Source organism: Pteropus medius, unplaced genomic scaffold (genome assembly GCF_902729225.1).
Source record: "Pteropus medius unplaced genomic scaffold, Ma_sr-lr_union100, whole genome shotgun sequence".
Classification (NCBI taxonomy): Eukaryota; Metazoa; Chordata; class Mammalia; order Chiroptera; family Pteropodidae; genus Pteropus; species Pteropus medius.
The window spans coordinates 24391370-24409539 of NW_024349801.1; the positions used below are offsets into that span (position 1 = coordinate 24391370).

General features: G+C 34.4%; 2 pseudogenes; both read left to right on the plus strand.

Annotated features, from left to right (window-relative positions):
- LOC120622683 (NAD(P)H dehydrogenase [quinone] 1-like) overlaps window positions 1–18170 on the plus strand; it is a 162578-nt pseudogene that overhangs the window by 48712 nt on the left and 95696 nt on the right.
- Window positions 9583–17203, plus strand: LOC120622828 (elongation factor 1-alpha 1-like; annotated as a pseudogene).

Genomic DNA, 18170 nt, shown 5'->3' on the forward strand with positions numbered 1-18170 from the left:
CATGTTTAAAGATGTACAATATTAATTCTATTAGGAGACTGAGAGAAGAGAATTTTTCTCTGGCCTTTCTTGCAGTATAGACTAGGGATTACTCTATAGCCAACGGACATAGGCAAATTAAATATCTCTAGATTTTTGTCATACACATACTTGAGGATGAATGCTAAAAAGAAAATAAATTTTAATTTAAAAATCCCCAAAACCACAGTTCTTAGCATGGCACACAAGGACCTTGATAGTCTGGCTCTAAGCTATATTTTAAGCCTTCTTTTCTGCTATTTTCCTCCATTCACATAATTGGTTTGTCCTTCACTGAGTTCTTTACCATTATTTAAACACATCATACTATTCCACACTCTCAAGCTTTACTCTGCTGATCCTTGAAATGCTCATCTACCCACCTCTGCCTGATAAACTTCTGCTCATATTTCAATACCCAGCTCAAATTTCACATTCTCCATTACCTTATCCTACCTTTTCAGGCAATTTATCATTTTTGTCTCTATTTTGATCATACTTGAAATATACCTTTAATATAGCACTTAGAACATTACATTTAAATGCAAACAACAAGTCAGTAGGATCCTGGAGAAATGTGTTTATTTTATATTTGTTTATCCTCCCCTGTAGTGCCTGGCACATTCTTAGCTCTCTATAAAAATGCCTGTGAATTTTGAAATGATTTGGATAAATTGGGATTAAGGTGGAACCAAATTGCAAAAGCCTTTTCATGGTAAGCTGACTTGAAGTGTGGCCTAAATACAAGGTGAAACATTTAGTTAAGGGAATGTAAAAAAACGTGTTAAATATCTGGTGAGATAACAAAATCATCACTATTCGCTCCCTGACTCCAGCCTCTCCTAATATCCAACCTGATTGTGCACTATGTTTCCAGCAGAACTAAACAGGGAAGAGGATGCCTAAGTTGGTCAATACCAATTGCAATAAGCTTAAACATTTCTTATTTCATATATTCACCAACAGATTTGAGAATAGAAATAGTTTCCTAAAAACATAACGGTTAAAAACAAGGAGTGTAAATCTGAGAGATTTAGACACTTACATTGAAATACTGATCTTGCCAATTACAACTGTGTGACTTTGGGCAAATTATTTTTCGTTAGTGAAATAAAGATAAAGGCACTGACCTCATACAGTTGTTGTAAAGAATAGTGCTCTGCCTCAAATATTAGGTATTATAAATAGGCGCATTATTGAGGCTTTATCTAACAATTATTCCTACTTTTATGAGGGAGAATTTCCCCAGGATGGCCCATTCAAAATGTGCCAGCATTAAGTTACTCCATAGGTGGTTAAGAGGAGAATGGGAATTCCAGACTGAGAGACCAGCCATGTGGAGGCATAAAAGCCTTTGGGTTGTTCAGGTAATGAGTATCATGACTCAGTCATCTGTTCCCACTCCTGCACCTCTTCTCTTAGGCTAGAGCAGTGGCTAACCTAGGTCTGAACTCAGACCTCAATGTCCCCTTGAAGTATGATGGGCTTTCTGGGCCTGGTATAGCTATAAGAATAGCCTCAAATGACTGACTGGTTTTCAGCTCCCTCTCTGGTGCATGGACCTGGCCATAGGTCCTCTGATTCTCCTAGGCAGCAACTTCCCTGCCAGTTCCCTTTGTGACACAGGTAACATCTAGGCATTTGTGAGCACTATGGGGGTCGCATCTATTTTGTTTCAAAAAACCGTACTCTCAGGACACAGAGTCTCATCTCTTCTATTTTGAATTTTAATTATCTACAGAGACTAATATTACAAAACACAGCCAGGAAATTTTAAAATATGAGGATATCTCTTGGTTCAAACAGCATTCTGATGAAATGAGTAACAAGGACCCAGGTTTTCCCCAGAGGTTTATCTTTTTCTCAGATTCTCTCACATTAGAAAAGAAGCTCTAGCATACCCTAAACTTTATGTTCCTCTCTCCTTCTTTCCATACATTCTCTATTAATTTAAGGCCAAAGCTCTTGGTTGTTGAGAAAACAAAATTCTTTTTCTGGTCCTGAGGCTCTCCTTTATGTAAAAATTGTTTTCTTTGAAGTCCCAGCAACATGATAGAGTGGTTTCACCTATTTCTGATCATAAGCTTCGCCTGTGATCATGGAGGTCAATTGCTTCAACTCTTCTTCAGCAAGCACATTCTATACTGCAGGGCTTGCACGCATCATTACGGCACAGGCCAGTACCCATCCCTAGACTTCCCATCTGGGGTTTCCAACTTCTTGTACAGCATGGACAGCAAGCTCTCATCAGTAAACCACCCCTCTGGACACTCATTTCCTCTATCCCGCCCCCGCCGCCTCCGCCCCAACTTACTCACACACACACACACACAGACTCATACAAACATAAATAATCAACCATATGTGACTGACCCCCCCAAGCATATTTTTCACATTCTATCTAACCATAAAGTAGGATTCACAATATTTTTTTATTCACACGTACACACAAAAACTCTATACCCCTTGGAGAAATACATATTCAAAATCCACGGGAGGGGATATATATGAAATAATTATGTTCTGACATATATTTATTTTGCCGAAAAATTAATCACTAGTTATTTCTATGTCTATTCTCAAGGTCCCTCACCTGCCACTCATTACCAGTACTTCCTCTGTCTCCTTACATTAGCTTTCATAGCTTCTAAAACTTCCCTGACCATAGTTGTATGCACCCTCCTTTCTCCCTGGCCTCTCTAAAGCACTTTACCGTTTCTTACTCATTATTTCCCTCCTCTGAACATGCATTTTCAAGCCCTCTTTTAATAAAATCTTTAAGTTTATAAAAACATCCTCTAGTTACTAGGATCCACCTGCCTTAGAAAACAGATAAGAGATTATAAATAGCACATATTTTTGCATTAAATTTGTTTTCCAAAAAAGGCAGATAAATGAGATCCTTGTACACATGCAGATAAATTAATGGGTAAGGTATCAAGCAGTTCAGGGAATTTATGTCAACAGGCCTGTGAGGTGTTTTTTGTTTTTTTTTTGTTTGTTTTTCTTTCATTTGCTCTGATTTTCTCCAAATTTCCCCAATTAATTTGGCCATTTTCACCTAGAAGTAGCTTTATAACATTGAATGGCAATATTCCCAAAACCGAATTTACCCTCTTCACCAAATCTGCTTTCTTGATCAGCTCCCATTTATAATAATCCCATTTTCCTAAGTCATTCAGGCTTGAAAGCTGAAAGCAGTCATTGGCTCTCCTCTATTATTTTCTTTATCTAATCTATCACTGGTTAATTCTTTTTCCTAAATGTCTCTCAATATGAGGTCCTTTTCTTTTCTTTGTCACTGTGCTGGGCTATTCAAAACCCTTGACACCTCCTGCCTGAGAATTATAAACCCTTCTACTGAGTCTAGCACCCTCTAATTCTAATTCTTTCTGCCCATCACTGACAGAAAAGTCTGCCTAAAAGATCACTTTCCTGATGTCATTTGTCTGTTCAAAAATTTCCAATGGCTCTCCAATGCCTGTTTATTGAATCAGTAAGAACAATTATAATCATTAATTACCCTCCTAAGACTCTGATGCAAACAAGCAAGGAATGGAAGTAGCAGTGGGTTTAGCCCATCACAGGCACTTTGAGGTATCAATAAGTTGCTCACATAATTAACCGTCTTCAAAAAGTACTTAACCAGACAAAAAGAAAAAAAGAAAAAGAAAAAAAAAAAGATTATGGGATGCAGAAGGGTGAGAAGGAGGGAAAAGAAGAAAAAGAAGGAAGGGAAGCGAGATGGGAGAAAGCGGGCAGAGAGAGAATGGATGAGGGGAAGAAACTCACCTAAGGATAGCACATGATGAGTTCTTTCCAGATCGCTTTCTTCCTTTCAACATCTGGATTTCCCTTTTCATGGAAAGCCAATTTTTAATAAACAACAAGTTTGTCCTAAGTAAAGAAAAAAAAAAAAATCATGAAACTGAAGAAAAAAAACAATTTGCCTTGATTTTTATGCTCTCCTGGAAGATATTAAACCAAGATAGCTCTCTCTATTCCAATTTTTTCAATTTAAAAAGGGGAAATAGAAAGATATTTTTGTGGCTTTCTCTCATAAAAGTCAGAACATCCTGTATATTTGAACCCTACATGGCTCAGATGTGATGCTTAACATTTTTCTCTCTCTTATGATTTTCTTTCTGCCACCTTTGCTTATGTGTTGATTAGTATGTCAAAGAGAATATTGAGACTGAGAAATGATAGTCTACATATAAGGTGCTTTATTGGCACAAGACATGGAAAGTAAACAACTTTAAAACTGGCAAGCAAGCTTTCTCAATTAATCTACGCTTTTGAGAGTGAATGCAGAGGCATAATTGAGAGAATGAAATTAATGATCAAAGTATCCTTCAACCAAAAATAATTTGTTTTAAAGAAGAAGAAATAACAAGTAATGGCTGCTGCTAATTTTAATATTGAGCTTAGTTCTTTAAGTCACTCTCTAGAAAATCCTTTGGGAAATAGACCCTAATATGAAGGAGTTGAGTTAAGGTCTTTTAATTAAATGTAAAGATTTCCTTCCTATGGGAAAAGATATAATTAGCTATTTTCTAATGCGTTTCACCTGAAGATGCTTGAATCAGCAGATAATTGAATGTATTAAAAGAAGTAGCAAATTCTAATTTTGACATTTAGTTGTTGGAGTAAAAAAGTTATTCATTATTTATTTAAGAGAATTCATACAAATGTAGATGAGGGGAGAGGAACAGGCAATTACCAACTGTCTTAGGCCCAAGACTGTGCATCTTCACATGGTGGCTCTTAAGGAGGACTATTGGGCAGCTTAGGACTAGAGTCTGTTTTGTTATTCCCAGGCAAGATCTCAATCTGTATGCCAAATAAATTAGCACTAAAAATAGAGTGAAGTACTCACAGCAGTAGAATGTACCAGCTGGACTGATGCCTGCATCACAGATTAACTCTGATATATTGGGCTTTGGTATGTTGCAGTGATGTTTCAGAGGGCATATATTTTCAAATCTACAGGCTAAAAAGCTGTGCTCAGATGGAGTTTTACTGAATAAGTACTTGAGTCATATGGTGCCTGCACAGATTTGAGTAAGGCATGGTCTCCTTTTAAAGGAAAACAAGTCTTATGAACTACAAGTCTAAAATTATTTTATGTTACTTAAATATTGGTACATGTGAAAGCTATGAGCACATATATTCTCTTAGTAATTCTTGCATAATTTAAAAAACAAAGCAGTTTATAAAGTAAATAAAATGAACCGATGAAATTCAAATTAACAAAATTTAATGTAATAGATAATACTGTTTTGCTGAAAATGAATCTCCCCTGAAAACCCAGATATAATATTACTATGATGACACATTCTGCTGAGTCTGTCATGCCTAAATTATCGCATGCTTTGTGGTGATTCAATTCTCTATCACTCTTCTTTATTTGAAACAATGCAACTGGCCTTCTTATTGTATTCCATGGAAGCATTTGGCTTTCATTTGCATTAATATATCATTTAAGTATTAAGTCAACCTTTTTTCTTACTTATTGGTCCTGGATAATTAGGGTAGTAATGTTAATCCAAATAAACTAAAACAAACATAAACTCAAATGCTGAATATACTGTGTAGCATGATTTATTATTTACCTCTCTTAGCAGATATAAAAAAATATTTCACACCTCATTCATTTATGCATTCATTCATTTGAGAATTAGTATATTAGCTTCTGCAAATGATGATAATAAAATGATATCGATGATGATATAAATATTGCACAATCCTTGATCAAGGAAAAAAACCCTTACAATTAAATGTTTAAGAATGAGTCATATACCCAAAGAGCCAAAATTTTAGGCCATTAGAAAAATGCATGGATAGGATTCACAGGGTTTGAAAGTAGCAGAGTACATCTCTTAGAAATGATAAGGCTCAAAATTAAAAATAATTAATACAATGATATGATGATGATGATTATATTTTACACATATTATTGAGTGTCTATCAGGTGCCAGTCACTGGTTAGGGCTATTTAATCTTCACAGCAACCTGATGAGATAATTGTTATTTTCATCATTTTATACATAAGGCAATTAATACCCTAAAGTACACAGCTAGTATTGGCAGAGCTAGGATTTTTTAACATATGCAGAATAGTTCCAAAATATGAACACTTAGCTATATTTCTACATAGGAGCGTTGATATTTGAATTGGACATTTTTTTATAATTAAGAAATATGAATCAAATACACATATTAGGTGGTCTTAGATGCCAAGTCAGGTAATTCACATAATAATATATGATATAATGTTTAAATATTATATCCTATGTGCATGTATATGTTATAAAACATCAATAATAATATATATTGCTATATATTTAATAATAATATGAAGGTTAATTGTATGTGTCAATTTGACTAGGCCACAGAGCACCCAGATATTTGATCAAACATTATACTGAATGTTTCTGTGAGCCGAAGAACAAACTAAAACCTTGAAAGGCATCCAGTTTACCCATAAGGATATTTGCTGGATTCCAGTGCTGAGTGGAAGTCTGGTGGCTGGGCCAAATTTTCTAAAAAGGAGAATGAAAACTGCTGTAATCACATGATGCTTTGCTGTACTGAAAAATTCCACTGGCCCATCGCTAAAGAAATTTACCATATTTGAAAGCTTATAGAGCAGGAAGCTAAAAATCTCGGCTGAGAGTCTCCAAAGAGCAGAATGCATTCTTGAAGGTGTCTTCTGGAGTGAGAAGACATGTATTTTAAAGGTTCTTAACACATATCCCATGAGGAATATACCTAGAGAAGAGGATGAACAGGAGTTAACCAAGTCTTTCTAAACCAGCACTCATGCTTTGACCCAGATCAATTTCTTATTGAATTAGGATGATCTGTTCCTCATCTTATCTGCTTAACATAGGAAAAGGGAAACTCACTGGTGGAATATAACCACTCAGATTCTCTAAGGCTCTTTAATACACAGTGTCCAGCATGCAATTTTTAAAAATTAGAAGAGACAAATATCATAGAAAAAGAAGAGAAACAACATTAATAACAATGTAGACAGACCCATTTATGATCTAGATATTGGAGTTAACACACAATGACTTTAAAATAGCTGTGATTCATATGTTCAAACAGAAAGAGGACAAGGTGTACAAAGTAAATGAAATTAGCATAAAATTGGCATCTATAAAATAATCAAATAGATATTCTGGAACTTAAAAATTTAATGTATTGTATATAATAAATATACATAAATATTATATATAATATATAATAAGGACCATATTAGATGGGTTTAAACATGTTGCAGACATGTTATTAGTGAAATGAAAAACTTTGGACAAGTGAAATAGACACACGAGAATATCCCAAAGGCACTTATAGTTGGGAGTTTCAGGAGGGAAGAGGGAGAATGAAACAGAAAAAAATATTTGAGGAGACTGTAGCTGAATATTTTCTAAAACTGATAAAAGACACCAACTCAAAGAATTCCAATGAGGAAAAATTCAAATCAAAGGAAGAAAAATATTAAAAAAAAAAAACACCAAAAAACCACATCTTAGCACATCACAGTGACACTACAAAATATCAAGGACAAAAAGGAAATCCTAAAAAGTGACAAGGATGAAAATAATATTACCTTTAAAGTAGTAACTGTAAGATTGGCAGCTGAATTCTCAACAAAACTGGTACAAGCCAGAAACAAAAGAATAACATTTCTAACTGCTGGAAACAAAATAAAAATAACTACCAACTTAAAATTCTATATGCAATAAAAATTTCTTTCAAAAATAAAGGTAAAATAAAGCCATTTTCAGATGAAAGTTTGAGTTTTTTTGTTTTTTGTTTTTTGTTTTTGCTAGAACATCTGCACTAGAAGAAAATCTAAAGGAAATGCTTCAGGCAAATGGAAATTCATCTCAGTTGAAAAAAACCTGACAAGGCATAGAGAAATAAAAATATTATTGTGTCATTTTAAAGGAATATTAACTTTATAAAATTATAATTAATGTCTTTTTTCAGTTAAAACACATCTAAAATTAAAATATTAAACAAAAATAACTCAAAAGGCAAAAGGGAATAAATAGAGTTTAAAGTTCCTGTAGTATCATGCAGTATGTTTGGGATAAAAGCAATAATTAATATTAGACTTTAATAAGTTAATGAATAATTACATCTTGGGTATCTACTAAGATGACATAAAACTAGTTTGTCAATATGAATGAAAATACTGTTACTAGTCATTTTATAATTTTAATACAATTGAGAGAGTATAAATGACAATAGGTGTATGAAGCCTCAATTTGGTACTTATTGGGGCTTGGCTTATCAATTATATATTCAATCGTACCTGAAAAGAATAAAATTTAAAAAGGCAAGAAAGTCTGAAAAATATCATTGGAAATCGTATCTAAAGTGTAAGATGTAATGAGATTTTATAATGTATTTAGTACTTGGGGAACAAAACCACATCTCATTCTTTCAACATAAAAGTCACCTTTCAATACTTAACTTTCATATACATATTTAAGGATTCATAAAGAAAGTCAAGTACTGCTAGTAGTCAGCATCCAAAAGGCATAATGAAAGTAATAAAAATTATTAAATTACAGAAAAGGGAGTATGCCATTTTAGAGTTATCAAGAAACTCTTCAAAAAATAGGTGGAACTTGAAATAGGCCCTGAAATATGACTGAAAAACATTTCGTTTCTTGATAAAAATGAGAAAAAATGAAAAAGAGAAAAAATGCATTTTCCTACAGTCTTTGGCTAGAAATGAAAAATGGAATCTAATACTAATAATAAAGATCTGGATTTAGACACTTAACTACCTTACTCACAACAATACTGATTCTTAAAAATGGGGACCTGGGACAGGGTGAATGAGATAGAACTGAAGATACTCTGTTTCATTTTATACTTTGCCATAATTAAAGGATGCAAGTTGAAAAGTCTACGTGGATTCTTTCTTCTAAGAAGCAAGAGTGAGATGATTTAAAAGAGTAGAAAAACCATGTAGAAGCCCTAAAGTATCAGAGCTATGCCTTCACAAAATGGCTTTTTCACTCTAATAAAATTTTGATGGTTAATTATCTTACCTAACCTCAGAGATAAAACCAGAATTATTTTTAGCAGTGATTATTAATGCTAATAATTAATAAGAAAAGATACAATTATACTTTGGTATCTTTATTTTTTCTAGTCCTATCCTTAAAACATTATCACTATTCACTATATATCAGTTCATGGTCATAATTTCTTGTTTTAACATGTGACTTTTTGTTGTATTTATAAAAATTGTAAATGAGAGGAGTGCGTGTTCTAACACCAGTCTCAGTTAGCCACGGCTATAACCATATCTGTTCATTTGGACCAGGAAGTTATACAGATATCACTATGCACCTGTTAATAATTTACCTAAAATGCAGACATAGTTCATGGAAAGAGAAAAGATATATTTATTTTCTTGGAAAACCACTAATTCTGAGGAAATATCAGCTGTCCTTAATAATATGACATAAATGCTATAGCTGGATGTCCAGCATAATAACATAAGTAAGTAGGCAATTATCCTAGGCCCCCATGGCTCATAGGACTGTAGAACATAAATCTACAGGTGAGATGGACATTGCTGAATTGAATCCTCTAGGGAACATAGAACAACGCTAGTATAATTATGCAGTGAGATTTGGAGTGGCAGCTATGGAATGACTAGCATTTCTATTTTCAACATTTGGCTGGTTTTTTTGTTGTTGTTTTCATATTTCTTTTTTTAAATTAAATTTATTGGGATGACATTGGTTAATAAAATTATATAGGTTTCAAGTGTACAATTCAATAATATGTCATATGTGTATTACATTACGTGTTCACCACCCAAAGTTAAATTTCCTTCTATCTTTATATATTTGACCCCCTTTACCCTTATATACTTTTCCCCCACCACCTTTCCCTCTGGTAACCACTAAACTGTTGTCTGTGTCTATGAGTTTTTGTTTGTCTTGTTCATTTGTTACTTTAAGTTTTATATCCCACGTGTGAGTGGAATCATATGATTCTCAACTTTTTTTGTCTGACTTATTTCTCTTAGCATGATTATCTCAAGATCCATCCATGTTGTTACAAATGGCAGTATTTCATCCTTTCTTATGGCTGAATAATATTCCACTGTATATATATACCACATCTTTTTTATTCAATCATCTATAGAAGGGCACTTCGGTTGTTTCCATGTCTTGGCCACTGTGAACAATGCTGCTATAAACATCAGGGTGCATATATCTTTATCGATAAATGTTTTCAAATTTTGGGGATAGACACCCAGAAGAGGGATTCCTGGATCATATGGTAATTCTATTCTTAATTTTTTGAGGAACCTCCATACTGTTTTCCATAGTGGCTGTACCAGTTTACATTTCCACAAGCAGTGTTCGAGGGTTCTTTTTTTTCCACAACCTCTCCAACACTTGTTATTACTTGTCCTGTTGATAATAGACATTCAAACAGGTATGAGATGGTATCTCATTGTGGTTTTGATTTGCATTTCTCTAATAGCTAGCGATGTTGAGCATCTTTTCATATGTCTGCTAGCCATTTATGTCTTCTTGGGAGAAGTGTCTGTTCAGGTCCTCCGTCCATTTTTTAATTGGATTTTGTTGTTGTTGTTCTTATTGTTGTTGTTGAGTTGTATGAGTTCTGTGTATATTTTGGATATTAGGCCCTTATTGGAGGGATTGTTGGCAAATATATTCTGTTCATTGGTTGCCTCTTTGTCTTGTTGATGGTTTCTTTTGCTGTACAGAAGCATTTTAGTTTGATATAGTCCCATTTATTTATTTTTGCTTTTACTTTCCTTGCCTTTAAGGTCAAATTCATAAAATCCTCTCTGAAACCAAGGTCTATGAGTTTAGTACCTATGTTTTTTATTTTTCTATGCAATTTATTGTTTCAGGTCTTATATTTAGGTCTTTGATCCATTTTGAGTTAAATTTTGGTATATGTTAAGAGAGAGCAGTTTAGTTTCATTTTTTTGGCTGTCTTTAAACCTAACTTTCTCTGATAACAGATGTCTGAGTCTCTACAAAATTACTTAACCATATTTTCATCATAGTAACTTTATAAATACTTGATACTTTTAACTAAGTTATAAACTTCAGATATCATTTGTAACCACGGAAACAGTTTTGCTCCTGAAACAAAACTTTGTGGCTCTCAATCCCAAATTATGTCTTGTTTTGCTTTAGACTTCATCTGAATTAAAAAAAAAAAAAATTTACATCATATTTGAAGTAAAATAATTAATGAAATTTACTCAAGCAATATTCTCTGAGGCATCGCTAACCAATCACCAGGGACAGAACAGAAAATGTTTCTGAGAAGTGGCATGACAGCACATCATTCTAAATTTGGTTATTCCCAGAGAGTCTAAAGGAACATTATCAAAAGATATGGCTCAATGATTATGTAGCCTCCAGTAACTGAATAATTAAGTTATGATTTAACCTGATATTATTACTGTCCTAATTTACTATATATTGTGTAGCTCTCTTATCAGCTCTTCAGAGATTCCAAATAGTGAATTACTGACCCAGTGACCAAAAGAAGTTCTCAAAAGCACTTAACACACTCCAAAGGAGTATTTGTTATACTGGAGAAAAGTAGAACTTCTTTATAAATCAGTATGACTTACAGACATATGCATTTGCATTTAGAATAGATGAACTAAAAGTGACATGCTACAGTTGACAGATGCTATCTACATTAACAAAGGGAATTTATGCCAGTTAATTCCTGATAATGTGCAATAAGCACAGAATAACAGAGAAGACAATGGCCCATATTTAATGGCTCATAAACCAATTATAAAGACTGAATAGAAATGGGGTGGAGCACAATATTGAGAGTTTTGCTTTCCATGGGAGGATGGTTTTCTCATTATTATTTGTGGTACTAACTAAAACTGTGTGACCAGGAAGCAGATATCACTTCCTGTCTGCACTCTGTTCTGTTCTGCAATTTCATCTATTTCATGGGTCCTCTTCTAAGTTATGAGCCTTCTTTGTCCCAGCTACAGTGTATCCTAGAGTAGATAACAAATTGCTGCTGTCCCCTAGCCTATTATATCTTCTCAATGACCAAAGCAAATTTATACTAGTGTAAATATGCCTTTTCCTTGATGGAAGCTGAAATCAGTTACACAGAGTTAACTGTATCAATAGTCTCACCTATACGGTCAGAAATTGACATTAAGTCTCTTTAATCTGTTCCAAATTCAGTAACTCCAATGAGTTTAGTGTTTCCCAGTCAACCCTCTAATCATTTTTTTGACTCTCATTTCCTCTGGAACCTATACAAATTCTCTCTTTCTTGGATCAATAACAGGATTAAAATAAATCTCACCACAATAGCAGTTAAGACTGGGACCACATGAACTATATACTGTACTGGGAGAACCACTTCATATTTCCATGCTTGTCTTTCAGAGCTTGATTTGAAATGATGAGCATTTGTTATTGACTCTGTTATCTTGTAATATAAGCCTTAGTCAACTGTTTATAGAATCAGACTGAAAGAATCATACCAGCCCATATTCAACTTCTACTTATTTGCCCCAAACTGTTTTTTCTTATTTTTTCTCAAGTGAATTATATTGAACGTGTCATTTGAAATATCAAGCTTAATAATTTATCCAACTTCTAAGTATATTTAAATTTTAATTAATTTCTGTAAGATCCTAGTCTGAGTTGTATTAACCTACAGTAAAGTTTGTGTGTGTGTGTACACATACACACACACATACACACAAATAGAATTCATTTTTAAAAACTTTTAAGAGTAGCCAACAATCATAAAATCATGGAATATTAGAGGTGGAAGAACATCATATTAAATTCTCTTTCTTCAGAGGAACCAGCCTACTTACCTTAGTTTTCAAAAAAAGAAGATGATAAATTCTGTGACTTGGAGTATATAATCCAGCCCACCTCCAAGAATGAGGATTTTAATAAACTTCACACAGATACTATAATAAGGAAATAATCAAAAATGCAGTCAAAGATTATTCAAAGATGCATCAAAGATAGTAATCACTGAATTGATGACAGAGGAAATAATTACAAATTCCCTAACTAAAATTCCCCCAAATAAGAGTATGATTAAATGCTTATACTGGAGTTGGCTATTTTTAAACTTAATTAATAAGGGGAAATTCTTCATACATAATTTTAATGTAGCTTTTTTGCAATGGTTTTGCTGTCAGAACACAGATGCCATGAAAACAATTGCTAAATTTAAGTCAAAATTGGGAAAGAAATAGTCATATTAACATCTACATCATTAGATGTGTAGATTCAGGTAAGTCCACCTCCACCGGCCATCTGATCTACAAATGTGATAGGACTGACAAAAGTACCATCAGAAAATTTGAGAAGGAGGCTACCGAGATGGGAGAGTGATCTTCAAGTATGCCTGGGTCTTGGATAAACTAAAAGCTGAACATGAGCATGGTACAGCATTGTTATCTCCATGTAGAAATTTGAGATCAAAAATATAATATGACCATCAGTGATGCCCCAGGACAGAGACACTTTAGGCATGTATCAGCTGACTCTTGTTCTGATTGTTGCTGCTAATGTTGGTTTATTTAAAGCAAGTATCTCCAAGATTGGGCAGACCCGTGAGCATACCCTACCTGCTTACCCTCTGGTTGTAAAACAACTAATTGTCGGTGTTAACAAAATGGATTCCCCTGAGCCACCCTTCAACCAGAAGGAAATCATTAAGGAAGTCAGCACCCACATTGAGAAAATTGGCTACAACCCACAGTAGCATTTGCGACAATTTCTGGTTGTAATGGTAAAAACATGTTGGAAGCAACTACAAAAATTATTTGGTTCAAGAGATGGAAGATCACTTGTAAAGATGGCAATGCCAATGGGACCACTATGCCTGAAGCTTTGGATTCTTCCTGCCACCAATTCATCCACTGGCAACCCTGTGGGTTTGTTCTTCTAGGATGTCTACAAAATTGGTGATACTGGTACTAGTACTGTCCCTGTGGGCCAAGTGGAGACCAAACCCGACGTGGTGGTCACCTTTTCTCCAGTCAGCATTACAACTGATGTAAAGTCTGTTGAAATGCACCATGAAGCTTTGAGTGAACTCTTCCTGGGAACAATGTGAGTTTCAACGTCAAGAATGTGTCTGTTAAAGATGTTCATCATGGCAGTGTGGCTGATGATAGCAAAAATGCCCTACCAATGGAAGCAGCTGACTTCACTGTTCAGGTGATTACTCTGAACCACTCACACCAAATCAGTGCTGGCTGTAAACCTGTGCTGGATGGTCAAGTATCTCACATTGCTTGAAAGTTTGCGAAGCTCAAAGAGAAGACTGATTACCATCTGGTAAGAAGCTAGAAGATGACCTCAAATTCTTGAAATCTGATGATGCTGCCATAGTTGTTATGGTTCTTTGAAAGCCGCTGTTTTTAGAGCTTCTCTGACTATCTCCCTCAGGATCAGTTGGTCATTCATGGCATGAAACAGACCATCACTGTGGGTGTCATCAAATCAGTGGACAAGAGGCTGCAGGAGCTGGTAAGGTCACCAAGTCTGCCCATAAAACTCAATAGGCTAAATAAATATTATCCCTAATACCTGACACCCCAGGCTTAACTAGTAGTGAAAGAAGATCTCAGAACTGTTTGTCTTAGTTGGCCATTTAAGTTGAATAATAAAAGTCTGGTTAATGATAACAATGCAATCTAAAATCTTCAGAGAGAAAAGATGTTTTATGGATCATCTGAGTTTTTTTCTGTGACAGTTTTAAGTTATTAGTTTTTAAAATCAGTATTTTTTAATGGAAATGATTTGACCAAAAATCTGTCATAGAATTTTGAGACTCATTAAAACAATTTTAGTAAGAAAAAAGACAATTCAGTGTAAAAAATAAAATATGAAACTATACCTATGAAATCATCCTAGAAAATCAAAAGATACTGAAGATATGTAGATACATGGATAAATATAAACATATAGAAATGTAGAAAAATGAAGAAAATCATTCAATAGCAGTAATTATTTATTGATAATTACAGATGGTTTTGTTTTTTTACTAAAATTCTGTTTTCCAAATTTTTAAATAATGCACGTGCATTACATCTCTAACTTGAAATCAAGCTAGTTTTATTTTAGAATTTGTGAATCTATAAAATTAATTATTAGTCTTTTTTTTTTTTGCATTCCTTAACCTGATTGCTCTTAAACTAAAGAATTTAACTTTATAGCTAACCTAAGTCGCTAATTAAAGTCGGTAAACAAAGCAAAAGCACCCTACATGCCCAAAATTGATATTTCTCCATGGGTGATAACAAGCAAATATCTGGATTGCAAAAAAAAAAAAAAAGACAAAAACATCTTTAAATAATCTTGGACATGCGAGAAAGGTGAGCTGGTTCAGGGATTGAAGAGGGTAGACCTAAAACGGAAACTCCAAGAGAGCTTCTGCACAGTCCTGATTTGGAAAGGTAAAGGGTACAAAAAATCACAGTGATTACAAAGAAACCTAACAAACGCTACCTCGATTAGGAGTTGAAGATCAACATTAACAGTGATAAGGAATGATGGTAGTGCGTACACTTGATATAATGTGATGAAATTGGCACTTTACCTCTTTGGTCTTCTTTCCCCAAACACATAATCTCAGTATAATCATGAGGAAAACATCATACAAATCCCAGTTGAGGGACATTATTCAAAATATCTGACCAGTATACCTTAAAACTGTCAGTCACTAAAAATAAGGAAAGTCTAAGAAACCATCACAACCAAGAGGAGCCTAACGAGACATGATAGTTAAATGTAATGTGGTATCCAAGATGCTAACAACAGAGAAAACTGGGTGTGAGATATATCAGAAAGTCTCTACTGTTTTCATGACTTTTCCATAAACCTACATCTATTCTAAAATGAAAGGTTGATTTAGAAATTATATACACACAGAGTATTCCACCACTGTTGAGACCATCAACACTCCTCTTCAAATAGAAACTCTTAAAACAAGGATACTATTTAATTCATCTTGTATTTCCTACAACTTCTTATACCATACTTTTTACTTAATTACTACAGGATAAAAGTCTAGAATTGAAAGAGAAGATGATCCACAGTCTGGCTGACTGCACAATAAGAAAACATAGGTTTCTGGTAAGATGCACTTTTTCCATTCTTAGCAATTATTGTGTAATTTAATCTCACTTGGAGAGAAAGATCCATAATGGTGGACTGAAATTGAAAAAAAAAGAGAGAAAAATGAACACAGGGTAACAGCAATAACACTAACAGCAACATATCAGAATCTCATAGAACCTGTAGGCATCTTAATTTACAAAATTACTTTAAAGTACATTGCTTAAAGCTGGAAAGACAAAACAGGGAGAACGTATTAAAGAAGATAACTCATAAGACCTGCATTTTGAAGATTGTTCTGAGGATTAGATGAGAAAAATATATGTGAATGCCCTTTGAAAATCACCATACAATCAAATAGCAATTCTTAAATGTCCTCAGGTGTGGAGCATCTGAAAGTCATAGTGCTCTTCGGACATCACAATGAATACTGATGTACTGAATTGCATTAGAGGAACCATTTTAATGGCAGAAGATATAACAGTATAATGCAGAATGAGATCACAACTACACACATTCACAAACAAAGCTATTAAACTCAGCTCAATTATCCCTTGATGATTTTTTCCATTATTAGTTATTTGCTACTTGTTCTCTTTTATGTTCTATTTCTGCTTGTTAATTGTATGTCCTCTCCCACTGACCTATTAGCAAGCACATATGTCTTGTTAATTCTTATGCCTTCAGAATATAATACAGTTTGGCACATAATAGACATTCATTTAACAAATATTTCTGGAGCACTTACTGGAAGTCATAAAATATAATAGAAGACCAAAATACCAAAATTCCTGTTCTCATGGTACTGACATTCTAATTCTAATGGCTTAAAATGCTTGAAGGTAATAGATGTTATGGAAGAAAAAGAAGAGCAGAACGAGAGGGAATGGCAGCTAGAAAGGGAAACAGGTTGCAGTATTAAGTGGCGTGGTTGCATTGAGAAGGTGAGATTTGAGCAAAAACTTGAAAAAGTAATAATTTCAGGCAAGCAGAAATCATTTCAGGCAGAAAAATAGGCCACTGGATAAAACATTCCAGGCAGAAAAATAGGCCACTGGACCCAAGGTACAAGTTTACCTGGCATGTTCAAAGAATGTTCCAGGAGGCCTAAGTGCCTGGAACGGTGTGAATGAAAGGGAGAGGGGCGGGCAAAGCAGGGATGGCCAGGCCACGTAGGGCCTTGTAGGGCACTATAAAGACTTGTGCTTCTCTCATTAGTGATATCGGAAGCTATTGCTGAGTTTTGAGCAGGAGTCACATCATCTGACCTAGATTTTCAAAGGCTCACTCCGACTGCTGTATGGAAAATAGACTATGTGGTAGTAAAGACAGAAGCAAAAATCCTGTTAGAAGATGATTGCCATAATCTTTGGTGGCTCAGACCAAAATTGTAGGTGCGTTCATGATGAAAATTGGTTGAATGCTGGATATACCAAAGTAGAGTCAACAGAATTTTATGATGGATTCAACAAATAGTTTAAATAGATAAATACTGGCCAACATTCATTAGTAAGCAAATGTCACCAAGTGCCAAAGACTTAATAAACATTTATGGGCAAAGAAGCTTAAAATAAAATAAAAACCATATTTACTGCATTAACATTATGCCTATTATATTTCTATTATATCGATAATGACTGATTGTTGGGATTCAGCCTTAGCACTTTGGCACCCAGCTGGCAGACTCCCAGTGTTTTTAGGAACAGAGAAATGAGAATTACTAAGCTGTACAAGTGTGAGGAATGATAATGCTGATATTGACATTGCTTTTTCATGGGTTCTATGAGGGGCATCTCAGCTGTTAAAAGGAGCATCATTGTCTGATTTCAACCTGACACTGGGGAGAGCATTTGGAGCCAGGTAGGTGGAAAGGCTTATAGTGCTGAGTCCTGGCTCTGGCCCTGCTTACCAATCGATACCACTTTCTGGTCCTCATTATTTTGATAAAGATATTAGCAAAGCAACAGTAAAAAATTAAAGTGC